Consider the following 7,691-nt stretch of genomic DNA (forward strand, 5'->3'; position numbering starts at 1 on the left):
TCATTAGTTGCATGTGTGATTATGTAGCATCCAGGTCTAAAGCTGGTGAAGCTTTGGGTTCTGTTCCAGTTCAGTATTTCCAAATCCTGACTGATGAGAGTCATTCAGGAAGCAGTTAAAATGTTTCCTCCTCTCAATCTCTGGAGATCTTGATGCAATAAATTTAACTTATTAAAGAGTTTTTAAGAGATTTTAAGAGTCTCTCTAGGTGATGGTGATGTTTGCCTAGGTGTTGCTGAACCATAAGGCTATCACCTCTTCATGGATTCCTCTCTATTAAAGAGAATGAAGGCCTTTTTCCAGCTGATTTAAATTTCTCCTTTTTAAAAAATGTTGTCATTTTGTTAACCTCTTCATCTGAATGTTTTTATATTGTCGGCACAAAATACCTTGAGCTCCAAGAAGGATAATGGCTGGCTCTTGATTTCCATGTGAATGATATACCTTTGGGGTTTTCCATGGCTAACTTTTAAATATCAGGGTTTTTTTCCTCCCTTCATCTAAATAGTTAGCAAGCTCATCATTTATTTATGCATTCATTAAGCAAACAAACATTTAGTTGGGGCTTCGTAGGTGGCACTAATGGTAAAGAATCCACTTCCCAATGCAGGAGACATAAGAAATGCAGGTTCGATAAGGAAGCTGTGGTACATATACACCATGGAATATTACTCAGCCATTAAAAAGAATTCATTTGAACCAGTCCTAATGAGATGGATGAAGCTGGAGCCCATTATACAGAGTGAAGTAAGCCAGAAAGATAAAGAACATTACAGCATACTAACACATATATATGGAATTTAGAAAGGTGATAACGATAACCCTATATGCAAAACAGAAAAAGAGACACAGAAATACAGAACAGACTTTTGAACTTTGTGGGAGAATGTGAGGGTGGGATATTTCAAAAGAACAGCATGTATACTATCTATGGTGAAACAGATCACCAGCCCAGGTGGGATGCATGAGACAAGTGCTCGGGCCTGGTGCACTGGGAAGACCCAGAGGAATCGGGTGGAGAGGGAGGTGGGAGGGGGGATCGGGATTGGGAATACATGTAAATCCATGGCTGATTCATATCAATGTATGACAAAACCCACTGGAAAAAAAATAATAATAATAATAAAAAAAAAAAAGAAATGCAGGTTCGAACCCTAGGTCGGGAACATCTCTTAGAGGAGGAAATGACAACCAGTAATTTGCCTGGAGGATCCCATGAACAGAAGAGCCTATAGTCTATGGGATTGCAAAGAGTCAGGCAGAACTAAAGCAACTTAGCACACATGCATGCACGCAAATATTTAGGTAAGCAAACTAAACTTGATGTTTAGTTGGTATTTAGTCCATACCTATTATGGACCTATTATACCTTCTAATAAATAAGAAGATATATCCTTCCCTCTGAAACACAGTCAGCTCCCAGTCTTGTTTTTTGCTGACTGTGTAGAGTTTCTCCATCTTTGGCTTCAATGAATACAGTCTGATTTCGGTATTGACCATCTGGTGATGACCATGTGTATAGTCTTCTCTTGTGTTGTTGGAAGAGGGTGTTTCCTATGACCAGTGTAATCTCTTGGCAGAACTCTGTTAACCTTTGCACTGCTTTAATTCATTCTGTACTCCAAGGCCAAATTTGCCCGTTACTCCAGGTGTTTCTTGACTTCCTACTTTTGCATTCCAGTCCCCTATAATGAAAAGGATATCTTTTTTGGGTGTTAGTTCTAGAAGGTCTTGTGGGTCTTCATAGTACCATTCAACTTCAGCTTCTTCAGCATTACTGGTCAGGGCATAGACTTGGGTTACTGTGATATTGAATGGTTTGCCTTGGAAACAGATCTGCATCCAAGTACTGCATTTCAGACTCTTTTGCTGACTATGATGGCTACTCCATTTATTCTAAGGGATTCTTGCCCACAGTGGTAGATATAATAGTCATCTGAGTAAATTCACCAATTCCAGTCCATTTTAGTTCACTGATTCCTAAAATGTCAACGTTCACTCTTGCCATCTCCTGTTTGATCACTTGCAGTTTGCCTTGATTCATGGATCTAACATTCTAGGTTCCTATGCAATATTGTTCTTTACAGCATCGGACTCTACTTCCATCACCAGTCACATCCACAGCTGGGTGTTCTTTTTGCTTTGTCTCCGTCTCTTCATTCTTTCTGGAGTTATATCTCCACTGATCTCCAGTAGCATATTGGGCACCTACCAACCTGCGGAGTTCATCTTTCAGTGTCTTATCTTTCTGCCTTTACATACTGTTCATGGGGTTCTCAAGGCAGGAATAATGAAGTGGTTTGCCATTCCCTTCTCCAGTGGACCATGTTTTGTCAGAACTCTCCACCATGACCCGTCTGTCTTGGGTGACCCTACACGGCATGGCATAATCTCATTGAGTTAGACAAGGCTGTGGTCCATGCGATTAGATTGGTTAGTTTTCTGTGATTGTGCTTTTCAGTCTGTCTGCCCTCTCTTGGGGAAGGATAAGAGGCTTATGAAAGCTTCCTGATGGGATATACTGACTGAGGTCTTATTCTGATGGGTGGTGCCATGCTCAGTAAATCTTTAATCCAATTTTCTTTTGATGAGTGTAGCTGTGTTCCCTCCCTGCTACTTACCTGGGGCCAAACTATGGTGGAGGTAATGGTGATAATGGTGACCTCCCTCAAAAGATCCCATGCATGTACTGCTACAGTCCATGCCCCCAACCCTGCAGCAAGCCACCACTGACCCACGCCTTCACTGGAGACTCCCAGACACCCACAGGCAAGTCTCCTGTGGGGTCACAGGTTTCAGATCATGAACTCCTTATTGCCAAATTCAGACTTAAATTGAAGAAAGTAGGGAAAACCACTAGACCATTCAGGTATGACCTAAATCAAATCCCTAACAATTATACACTGGAAGTGAGAAATAGATTTAAGGGACTAAATCTGATAGAGTTCCTGATGAACTATGAACAGAGGTTCGTGACATTGTACAGGAGACAGGGATCAAGACCATCCCAAAGGAAAAGAAATGTAAAAAAGCAAAATGGCTGTCTGAGGAGGCCTTAAATATCTGTGAAAAGAAGAGAAGCAAAAAGCAAAGAAGAAAAGGAAAGACATACCCATTTGAATGCAGAGTTCCAAAGAATAGCAAGGAGAGATAAGAAAGCCTTCCTCAGTGATCAGTGCAAAGAAATAGAGGAAAACAATAGAGTGGTAAAGTCTAGAGATCTCTTCAAGAAAATTAGAGATACCAAAAAAAAAAAAAAGAAAGAAAGAAAGAAAGAAAATTAGAGATACCAAAGGAACATTTCATGCAAAGCTGGGCACAATAAAGGACAGAAATGGTATGGACCTAACAGAAGCAGAAGATATTAAGAATAGGTGGCAAGAATACACAGAAGAACTGTACAAAAAAGATCTTCACAACCCAGATAATCATGATGATGTGATCACTCACCTAGAGTCAGACATCCTAGAATGTGAAGTCAAGTGGGCCTTAGGAAGCCTCACTATGAACAAAGTGAGTGGAGGTGATGGAATTCCAGTTGAGCTGTTTCAAATCCTGAAAGATGATGCTGTGAAAGTGCTGCACTCAATATGCCAGCAAATTTGGAAAACTCAGCAGTTGCCACAGGACTGGAAAAGGTCAGTTTTCATTCCAATCCTTAAGAAAGGCAATGCCAAAGAATGCTAACTACTGCACAATTGCACTCATCTCACATGCTAGCAAAGTAATGCTCAAAATTCTCCAAACCAGGCTTTAATACTGTGTGAACCGTGAACTTCCAGATGTTCAAGCTGGTTTTAGAAAAGGCAGAGGAACCAGAGATCAAATTGCCAACATCTGCTGGATTACAAAAAAAGCAAGAGAGTTCCAGAAAAACATCTATTTTTGCTTTATTGACTATGCCAAAGCCTTTGACTGTGTGGATCACAATAAACTCTGGAAAATTCTGAAAGAGATGGGAATACCAGACCACCTGACCTGCCTCCTGAGAAATCTGTATGCAGGTCAGGAAGCAACAGTTAGAACTGGACATGGAGCAACAGATGGGTTCCAAATTGGGAAAGGAGTATGTCAAGGCTGTATATTGTCACCTTGCTTATTTAACTTATATGCAGAGTACATCATGAGAAACACTGGGCTGGATGAAGCACTAGCTGGAATCAAGATTGCTGGGAGAAATATCAATAACCTCAGATATACAGATGACACCACCCTTATGGCAGAAAGTGAAGAAGAACTAAAGAGCCTCTTGATAGAAGTGAAAGCGGAGAGTGAAAAAGTTGGCTTAAAACTCAACATTCAGAAAACTAAGATCATGGCATCTGGTCCCATCACTTCATGGCAAAAAGATTGGGAAACAGTGGATACAGTGACAGACTTTATTTTGGGGGGCTCCAAAGTCACTGCAGATGGTGACTGCAGCCATGAAATAAAAAGACACTTACTCCTTGGAAGGAAAGTTATGACCAACCTAGACAACATATTAAAAAGCAGATACATTACTTTGTCAACAAAGGTCTGTCTAGCCAAGTCTATGGTTTTTCCAGTAGTCATGTATGGATGTGAGAGTTGGACTATAAAAAAAGCTGAGCACTGAAGAATTGATGCTTTTGAACTGTGGTGTTGGAGAAGACTCTTGAGAGTCCCTTCCACTGCAAGGAGATCCAACCAGTCCATCCTAAAGGAAATCAGTCCTGAATGTTCATCGAAAGGACCGATGCTGAAGCTGAAACTCCAATCCTTTCGCCATCTCATGTGAAGAACGGACTCATTTGAAAAGACCCTGATGCTGGGCAAGATTGAAGGCGGGAGGAGAAGGGGACGACAGAGGATGAGATGATTGGATGGCCTCACCGACTCAGTGGACATGAGTTTGAGTAAATTCCGGGAGTTGGTGATGGACAGGGAGGCCTGACGTTCTGCTGTCCATGAGGTCGCAAAGAGTCGGACACGACTGGGTGACTGAACTGAACTGAACTGAACCCTGACCTCTCAAACATACATACAGTGAGTTGTAAAATGTTGTAAATGTATACGAGAGATATTTGGGTGGGTGTATGGAAGAGGAAGGAGTATGGAAGAGGAAGCAACCACTTCCTTAATGAGTGAAGGAAGACATCACAAAGGAATCAGTCTTTCATATTGGTCTTAGTGGATGATTTTCTCAGAAGAGGAGAGGCTTCATGTGTGGACATGAAAGAGGCTCAGCATCTTCAGGGAACTGCAGGAGTTCAGTGTGGTTAGAGTACAGGGGTGTATGGTGAAATGGGGGTTTGTTGAAATTATATCAAGGTCCTTCTTCATATGCCTTACTATAGAATTTGAATTCTGTCCTCAGACCCCCAAAAAGTTTTAGGGATTCATGTAATACCATTTCATTCCCATAGTATCCTTTGCAGATATACTTGACATCCCAAAGTCATATTATGATCTAAGGCAAGAGTTGTGTAGTCTGTTTCTCCAGCCACTTCTTCATCCTTCTGCATATTTATTGAACATTTGCATGTCAAAACACTTTGGATAATATAAAAAAGACGTCATAAATGTTCTCATTGAATTTTCAGTCTAATGTAGCAGATGACATAAATACTTGTAGTAAGTATTTATACTTCTTGTTGTCATTCAGTCACTAAGTCATGTCTGATCCCATGGACTGAAGCACACCAGGCTTCCCTGTCCTTCACTATCTTCCCGAGTTTGCTCAGATTCATGCCCATCAAGTTTGTCAGTCTTTTCTAGCATCAGGGTCTTCTCCAAAGAGTTGACTCTTCACATCAGGCAGCCCAAAAGATTGGAACTTCAGCTTCAGCATCAGTTCTTCCAATAAATATTCAGGGTTGGTTTCCTTTACAATTGACTTTTGATCTCCTTGCAGTCCAAGGGACTCTCAAGAGTCTCCTCCAGCACCTTATATCAAACGCATTAGTTCTTTAGTGCTCAGCCTTCTTTATGGTCCAACTCTCACATCCATACATGACTACTAGAAAAACCATAGCTTTGACTATATGGACCTTTGTCAGCAAAGTGATATCTTTGCTTTTTAATTTATTCTTGTAGGAAGTATTAAATATCTAGTAAGAGATAAGAATCTATAATTGCTGAAGAGTCTGAGTAGTAAAGGTTCAAAACATGGAGAGAACTAGTCATTTGTCTGAAAAGGCTCCATGAATACAGAGGAGGGACATGAGTCCAGTCAGCAGCATGGGTTGATTAGAATAGGTGGGAAAAGAGAAAAGTACTTTTAAGTGGAAAAAAATTGAACAATGATAGAGGTGTGGAAGTAAGTGTTTGCAAAGTGTGTTTGTGAATCGCAAGTTGATTGGTTGCCTGGAGCTAGAGTTTCACATAGGGAAGGAGCATTGACAATAAATAAATATGGCTTTGAAATGAAACCTTCAGAGAACCTCATAAGAAATGCTATTCCTGAATTTACTTTTGATCCATCTTAAAGATCGCACATAAAGCTCAAACCCCAGCTGAACTTTAAAAATTAAATATTTTGTATAGAAGAGTAATTCCTGGCATTAAGATACTTTCAAACACTAAAATCATTGCCAGAGATTTTCCAGCTTAAAGTCAAGCTGTTTAAATGCATTGGGAAGAGCTTTAGATAGCTTTTTATGTTTGGTTTAGACTTTTTTTTTCAAGGAAAAGGTATAAAAGTATAGCCATTGGCCCTGTGTACACAAAGAGCATAATTTTCATGTCCTCATCTGCTAAATGTCTGTTTCATTCATTGTTTGCCCATAGCCAGGGAATCTTAGGGATAATTCCTTCCTGTCTTGGACCCAGAGCAGAACTATGTAGAGAAGGTCCACAAGTCAGACATCAAAGATTAATAAAAGAACATTTTCTGATAAACCTAGAGTCATTGTTTTACATCAGTTTTTCTAGGAAAATATTTCTAGAAGTATTTTCAATTGGACTTTTCAAATGTTAATTATTTTCTGATTTTAAAAAGATACATAAAAATTGGAAGACTTATAAAGCACTCATATGAAAGTAAAAATGAGATAACTTGTAATATTTTGTACATTTTACGGCAATATTCTATGCATTTCTACAGTCTATATGTTTTTGAAAACAAATTTTTTACCTCCCTATTTTAACGGTAAACATACGCATTTCTTCATTTTTCTGAAGTGATGCGTCAGTGTATTTTAATGGCTCTCTAATATGCACTGGTACACTGCGGGTTGGTTTGATCATTGCTCTGTGGTTGCACACTTTGGTTGTCTCCCAAGTCTGAGCTTCTGTTATATATTTAAACCAGAGAGAAACGTGTTTGCACCAAAGGTGGGGTGTATGATCTACTTATGCAGTGTGCAAGCAGAAAATGGGTGACAGAAGGATTGTTCTTCCTTTCTTGTTTGTTTGTACCAGAATTCTCTATTGTTTACATACATTTTAGCCTCTTGTGTCATTTCCAGAAGCTTTATTTTTCTCACTTACTTTTTGGTTTGGATAAGATTTAAATATAAAAATCCATCTGTGAAGCATATTGTATATTCACATTGAAGGCTAAAAACCCAATTTTAATTAAAACTTTTTTCAGCACTCATGGTTCACTTTGTCCTGTTTTTATTATGAAACACTTCAGCCTTCTTCCTAAAACACATATGTCTTGTACACTTCAAGATGTTCCTTGTTGCTCATGCAGAACTAGTTTCTTTATGCTGTCAGCTCACGCC

The sequence above is a fragment of the Cervus elaphus genome, chromosome 20, assembly GCF_910594005.1.
Source record: "Cervus elaphus chromosome 20, mCerEla1.1, whole genome shotgun sequence".
NCBI classification, from domain to species: domain Eukaryota; kingdom Metazoa; phylum Chordata; class Mammalia; order Artiodactyla; family Cervidae; genus Cervus; species Cervus elaphus.